The 7,500-nt window shown below is 58.3% G+C and overlaps 1 non-coding gene and 1 pseudogene across 1 annotated transcript; both read right to left on the reverse strand.

Annotated features, from left to right (window-relative positions):
* The window catches only part of LOC128308259 (uncharacterized), a 3,513-nt pseudogene extending 2,615 nt beyond the window's left edge, over positions 1-898 (reverse strand).
* Positions 899-1,317: 419 nt separating this feature from the next.
* On the reverse strand, positions 1,318-1,475 carry LOC128308217 (5.8S ribosomal RNA). The gene has a single exon (XR_008288145.1). It is a non-coding gene; the product is annotated as a 5.8S ribosomal RNA (ribosomal RNA).
* Positions 1,476-7,500: the final 6,025 nt, after the last annotated feature.

A 7,500-nucleotide genomic window follows, 5' to 3' on the forward strand; every position in this document is an offset into this window, starting at 1 on the left:
TGTGGGTTTCCAGTGTCCAGCGGCCCGGGGTAGGACCGCCAATACCCATTGGCTTGCGCGCAAGATAGACTTCTTGGTCCGTGTTTCAAGACGGGTCCCGAGGGTATCTCAATGCATAATGCGTCATCACAGATCGGGGGTGAGTGCTTCGAAGGTCTCCGGCTTGAGAACCTGCCCTCTCGACCCCGCTCTAACCAATCCATCACGCTTCCAGCGGCGCACCAAATGCTCGGTCGGGCCCTGCGCCTCTCGGTGTGAAAGGCGCGGAGACTCTCGCTCGGGGAGGCCGCCGAGCCACCCGTACTAAAGAGCCGCCAACCACGAGCCAGGGGCCGTTGCCGGAACAATAAACTCACACTTGTAATGGATCGCGATGTCCGTTACTGCGGACCGATAAGTGCACGGCAGCCGACCCGGCGAGGGCCAACCACCGCTGAATATCGCCGCCCGGATCATTGAGCTCAACAGGTTTGCGTCCCCTAGGCAGTTTCACGTACTATTTGACTCTCTATTCAGAGTGCTTTTCAACTTTCCCTCACGGTACTTGTTTTCTATCGGTCTCATGGCGGTATTTAGCTTTAGAAGGAGTTTACCTCCCACTTAGTGCTGCACTATCAAGCAACACGACTCCATGGAGCCGACCGTCTACCACCTCACTTTTCGTGCCGTTCGACGGGCCTATCACCCTCTGTGGGATAATGGGCCACCTTCAAGTTGAACTTGAACTGTTTGCACCGTAAGTGGTAGATAACGGACCGGTCCAGTACACGGAATCGGACAGACGCGAGGTACGCGCCGTCCCTACGTGCTGAGCTTATCCCGTTTCGCTCGCAGCTACTCAGGGAATCCCTGTTGGTTTCTTGTCCTCCCCTTATTAATATGCTTAAATTCTGGGGGTTCTCACACATCACTTGAGGCCTACGTTGGATTTTTCCCGAATGGTAAATAGTAGCACGCACTTGTTCGCTTGTATCCAGCGGGTGGGCGTACCGCACGCGTTACACGACTCGGCCAGACGGCGGGTCCCGGCAACAGACGGCAAGCCAGGTGTTCAAGGGCTTCCGGTGCTCCCAGGTTGTCTTATAGCCGAAGTTCGAACCGTGCGACACGACACGCACCCACTGGGCCAACTGTACCGCCTTACCATTTCAGCGCCCAAGGTCCCCCGCGGAAGGGGTCCGAGCACGCCATGATGCACAGTGCGCCAAACGCGTGTGTTCAAGCCTGCGACACACTCCCGGGCGTGCTGCTCGCCCAGGCGTGCCGCTGGTACGCGGGCGTCCTGTAGTTATGGAATAGTGTGTAACAAGAATTGGTAGGCACTCAAGAATGTGTGCATCGGTCGGGTTTAAACGTCCGATGCGCCATATGCGTTCAACGTGTCGGTGTTCATGTGTCCTGCAGTTCACATTCTGACGCGCATTTAGCTGCGGTCTTCATCGATCCATGAGCCGAGTGATCCCCTGCCTAGGGTTTTGGTATGTTCAACTGTCTCCTATGTTTTCGTTATGCGCTAGGTGCATCTCTCACAACTTAAGTTCCCCGGACAGCGTAACCGTGCACCTTTCGGTTCCTTCGAAGCCGTCCAGGGTGGACAAGGATGACCATTGGTCTTCCTTCCCATTGATCGACGCGCGATGTGGGCGGCATCGGCGCGATCTTGCACAACTTTCGTTCTCTTGATTAGGTTCTCTCTCGCTCGAGGCCAGTGTTTAAATATGTTCTAGTGGGTCTTTACCTTCGCCCATGTGTCACACACTTTACGCGTTCGATGGCTGCCATTGGGAGTGTGCGCACAGGTACGAAGGCCACTGGCCTACGGTCGCGCACGCTCAATATCGTAGTATAGACACACCTCTCTCGCGGGTCTAATTGGCGTGCGCGGCCCCCAAAAGGTAACATAGCAGTTTGTTCTGCTGATACCGTGTTTCTCTATCTCTCTAACCAACTCACACAACAACATATATGTATTGATCGGTAATGATCCTTCCGCAGGTTCACCTACGGAAACCTTGTTACGACTTTTACTTCCTCTAAATCATCAAGTTCGGTCAACTTCGGCCATGCCAGCTGCAGCTCACGAAGGAACCGCGGAAGGTGTGCCTCCAGAGACCTCACTAAATAATCCATCGGTAGTAGCGACGGGCGGTGTGTACAAAGGGCAGGGACGTAATCAGCGCTAGCTAATGACTAGCACTTACTAGAAATTCCAGGTTCATGGGGACCGTTGCAGTCCCCAATCCCAACTAAATGAGCATTTGGGTGATTTCCCGTTCCTCTCGGAATGGGGGCGCCAATTGGCGAGAACACGCTGCTGCTCACATTGTAGCACGCGTGCAGCCCAGAACATCTAAGGGCATCACGGACCTGTTATCGCTCATTCTCACCTTGCTAAACACAAGTTGTCCCGCTAAGCAGGGCAAACGTGGCCGACGACCGCCCGTGAAGGGGCCGCCGGCCTTGACGTCAGGTGCGCCCGGAGGTGCACTGCTGACAGCGTTCTAGTTAGCTTGTTTGAGTCGCGTTCGTTATCGGAATTAACCAGACAAATCATTCCACGAACTAAGAACGGCCATGCACCACTACCCTTAAATTTGAGAAAGAGCTCTCAATCTGTCTTACCTCGATAAGTTCGGACCTGGTAAATTTTCCCGTGTTGAGTCAAATTAAGCCGCAAGCTCCACTTCGTTTTTTTTTTTTTTTTTGTTAACACTCAGGGATTTATTTGTACAAAGCTTAAAATAAACTTATATCTATCCCTTTTCTCCCCCTCCTGGACCCGTTCCCTAGCGGGGCTTGGGACCAGGAGTATTGAGCGCAAGTGGCATCGCCTTTATTAATTCAATTAATCGTATGGGTCTCCCATCGCATTCGATAATGCCGTTCCTCTATTTACTTTCCACCCCCGAAATTCCCCTCGCTTATCGGCCGGAAGTAGTAGATTCCGTGATAGATGCCAGGGAGTCTGCAGATAGCACCTCACGCACCCCCTGGTTGGACGGCTCCCTTCGTGATGTTCGGCGTAGCCGCTCCATCTCTCGTCTTCTCACACGCCGCCGGATGATGTCCGCCTCCGAAGGGGCTGTCCGACTCCGCCGGCTTCTACCTCGTGGGACTGGTGGTAGAGTCCCTTCCCTCGCTCGTTGACGATAGACCCGCTGTAGGTAGAGTCTTCGCTCATGTCGCGCTCTCAAGGTACTCGGAGAAGGAGGCAGTCCGCGTCCTCGTGTGGGGATGGGTGGTGGCGCTTCTCCTGCTTCCTCCGCCTGCACCGCCGCCATCAGAATGATCCTCTCACGATCACGTTCAGCTGCTGCCAGTGCGGATGCAAGGCGCACTTCCGCCCGTTCTTCAGCCCTTCGACGACCTCTTCTGTTTCGGCTGGCTCGACCTCGGTTGACTCGGAAGAGGTCCGCCACCCCGTCGACAGACACCTGCTCGCCATCCTGTGCACCAGCGTCGTCTGCTGATGTTATCGCCGGTTGCGATTCGAGATGTGCACGAAGGTTGAGCTGCAGCTCATCCTCGCGCCAGAGCTGCTGTAACACCTTCGTGATTCTGCGAGCAGCTTCCTGGATGTTGTTCCACCGCTCGGGGCTCTCCAGCAACTTCATGCCCATGTTGTCCTCGTTGACCGGGTCGCTGGTGCCGTACCCCAGCAGCTCCACTCGGATGTCCTGGAACACCTCGCACCGGAACAGCACGTGGGCCACCGACTCGACAGACCCCGGGCACCGTGGGCACTCCGCCGATGGGGCAAAACCGCAGACATGGAGGTATTCCCGGAAGAAACCGTGCCCGGTTAACACCTGCGAGAGGTGGAAATCCACCTCTCCATGCCGCCTTCCCATCCACTGGTGCAGGTCCGGGATCACTCGGTGGGCCCAAACCACGTACCGACTGGCCGTTGATGCTGCGGCCGCCTCGTCCCATGCTCTCTGCCACTCCTGCAGAGTCCTCTGCCGCTCCTCCAGCCGGATGTCCTTGCGGCTGGCACCCGGAGCAGCTAGGAGCCTCCGATGGCACCTTGCGTCCTCTCGCACCAGCAGCCTGAACGGCACAAGGCCTGCTAGCACGACTCCGGTCTCGTATGCCACCGACACGAACGAGCTGGTGACGCCACGTGCCAGGGGCTTCTGCACCTGGGCCAGCTTCCGTCGGCACCACTGCAGATCCGTCGCCTCAGACCACACGGGGGCAGCATACCGGACGATCGACTCCGCCACCGCCGCCAACAACCGACGCTTGGCCACCTGGGGTCCACTGTGGTTTCTCATGACTGAGGTGACCACGCCTACCACGCGGAGGGCTTTGGCCGTCGACAGCTCCACGTGTGGCTTCCACGAAAGGTGGTCGTGGATCTGGACCCCCAGGTACCGGATCGACTGCTTACTGTGGATGATGGTGTCTCCGACGCGGAACGGCACCCTCAGTTCACCTCTCCGCAGGCTGGAGATCATCACGCCCTCGGTCTTCTCCGGAGCGAGCTGCAGGTGATGGTCCTCCATCCAGGCCGCGATCGCGTCCACCGCCTGTTCAGCTACAGATGCCGCCTCCTCTGGTGTGCACCCCTGTGCCAGGACCGCAATATCGTCCGCAAAGCCGATGACGCTGGCCCCTTCGGGGAGCTCGACCCGTAACACGCCGTCATACATAATGTTCCACAGTGTCGGGCCCAGGATGGACCCCTGTGGAACACCTGCAGTCACTCGACGTGTAACGGGCCCGTCTGCGGTGTCATAGACGAGCTCCCTGTCGGTGAAATAGTCCTTCAGGATGTTGCGGATCTGCCTCGGCACGCCCTTGTCCTCGAGCGCAGCAGCGATGCACTGCCAGCTGGCAGTGTTGAATGCGTTGCGCACGTCCAGTGCAACAACCAGGAGGCAGCGCTTGTCACGGTTGTTTGTCCGTCCGAATGACATCGCGCGACGGCCCGCATCCACCACCAGTTGGATCGCCTGTACAGTCGAACGGCCCTTCCGGAACCCGAACTGGTTTTCCGCCAACCTTGGCGAATCCAAGTCCTCCACGACGTCGTTGATCCGCGTCAGCAGCATCCGCTCATATACCTTTCCCGGGTTGTTCAGCAGCAGGATCGGGCGCGCAGAAGAAGCGAGTCCCGGTGGCTTGCCCGGCTTGGGGACAAGGGCCAGCTTCTGTCTCTTCCATTCATCCGGGAACCGCTCGCTGTCCAAGCATTCCTGGAACATGTCACGAAAGACCTCCGGATGCTTCCGAATGGCGGCAGTCAGAGCGGCATTCGGCACACCGTCCAGACCTGGGGCCTTCCGCGGGTTCAGTGAGCTCGCGATGTCCAGCAGCTCCTGCGTTGAGACGGCCCGAACTGGTTCCTCTTCCCCTCTCTCCAGGACTTGGCTTGACGACGAAGGCCAGTCAACTGGAGGATGCTGGGGGAACAGAGTGGAGACGACGCCCTCCAGAACCGATGGGTCGCGCTCCCTCGCTGTCCAGCTTCCACGGAGGCGGCTTAGCACGTTACGGAACCACTGTCCCGTCTCGTCGTCCGCGAGCCCCTGCAGCATCTCGTCGAAGTGCGTTCTCTTGCTGGTGGTGATAGCTGTCTCCAGGGCGGTCCGCACCTGAAGGAGATCGCTGGCTGCGGCGAGCTGCTCTGCCTCGTTGGTTGCGGCTTCGAAGCGATCCTTAGCGAGGCGGCAGTCCTCACACAAGGCCTCGATCGCTGGCGTCCACCAATAAGCAGGTCGTCCCGAATGGCCTTGCGAAGGGAACACTCGCGCCATGGTTCCATCGCAGGCTTCCGTCAGGACCCTCTCCAAGCTTCCCGCACTTGTAACCCGCTCTGCGAACGATGCTACGTCGAGCGCCACGTCGAAAAGCCGGGCGTCAAACTGACGGGTACGCCATCTCGTGCCGCTTTCTCGCGTAGAAGGACTCTCCTGTCGACGACGATCTGCCGCTGGCCGCTGAAGAAACTCCCCCACAGCAAACCGAATGTACACGTGGTCGCTGTACGAGTACCGGCTCATTATCCTCCATCGATGCTCCGGAAAGGTGTTAGCTCCGGCGATGCTGCGACTGGCGAAGGCAACATCCACCACGCTCGGACGAGCCACTCCGTTGCCCAGGAAGGTTGGGGCGGTGCCGGTGTTTAACACCTCCAGCCCCAAGCTGTCGACGAGCTGGACCACAATCTCGCCCTTTGCGTTGGTGCGGCCGCTACCCCAAGCGCTATGCCACGCGTTAAGGTCCCCTGCCATGACGACGTGCGAGTGACCTCTCGCTACCACTTCGATGCGCTGCATGATCTCCTCGAACTCTGGAACACCCGCTGAAGGCGACACATAGCAGCAAATGAACAGGACGCCGTTGATCCGGGCAGCCGCGATCCCAGACTGCGTCACGGAGACCACCTGCTGAACCGGATAAGACTCGCTGCTGGCTATGATGGCCACCTTCCCGTCCCTGTCCGCCACCCAGTTCCCGTTGTTCCTGGGAACACTATGCAGCTCCACCATTAAGCAGACGTCCGCCCGCTCCGTCCTCATCGTGTTGAGCGCAAGATCTTGTGCGCTCCTGCTGCGGTTCACGTTAATCTGGAGCACATCCATCTAGTTAGAGGGCTGTGCACCACAAGCTGCAGCACCGATGCGATGGGCACCGCCGCACAGCATACACTTGATGTCATTGGTGCAACCCGACGCCTTGTGGTTGTGGTCGCCGCATCGTATACAACACTTAGACCGGTCGTCCCCAGTACATCTTGCGGCGATGTGCCCCCGCTCCAAACACCGGAAGCACCGAGCCAGCTGACCCGACACTTTTGGGGCTTCGTGCACCGCACAATACGTGTAGCCCAGCTCCAGCCGTCGGTCCTTGACGAGATCGGCTTCTGCTCGTGGGAGGCGCACGCGGGCCCGCTTCGTCATATCACGACGCTCCCAAAGGTTCACGGTAGCTACCGACGACTGCTTGCCCAGAGAGGTCATGATCGCCTTTTTGATAGCTTCTTCGTCGACCATGTTATCAATCCCGGTCAGGACGACCTCAGCCATCTCGGTCCTGACGGATGCAGATCCACTCTCCCCGATGACTTCCTGAATGATGTCCTTCAGCGCGGCACTATCAACGTCGCGGCTCAACGGCAGCAGAAGGTGGTCTTTTGGCGTTCTTCTGCCAACACCAATTTGCCGCTGGAAATCAGCTATCCGCGGACTGGTCCGGAGCTTCACGTACATATCCTTGTAGGACACTCCTGGGGCAGGCACAACGACGATTTCATCTGGACGTTTCCGTCTCGGGCGCCGCTTCTCCTGCTGTTGTTGCATGTTCGTCCACTGCTGCTGCTGGTATGCTGGCTGCTGCTTACTCTGCTTCCGCAGCAACTGGCCCTGCAAACGCCACTGTTGTTGCTGGGGCTGCCCAGCCGAACGCTGTCCGCTCTGATGTTGCTGCGGACGTTGCTGCTGTTGCCGCTGCGGCTGCTGCCGTTGCTGAAGCTGCGGCCACTGCTGCTGATGC

This window comes from Anopheles moucheti, assembly GCF_943734755.1.
Source record: "Anopheles moucheti chromosome X unlocalized genomic scaffold, idAnoMoucSN_F20_07 X_unloc_3, whole genome shotgun sequence".
Classification (NCBI taxonomy): domain Eukaryota; kingdom Metazoa; phylum Arthropoda; class Insecta; order Diptera; family Culicidae; genus Anopheles; species Anopheles moucheti.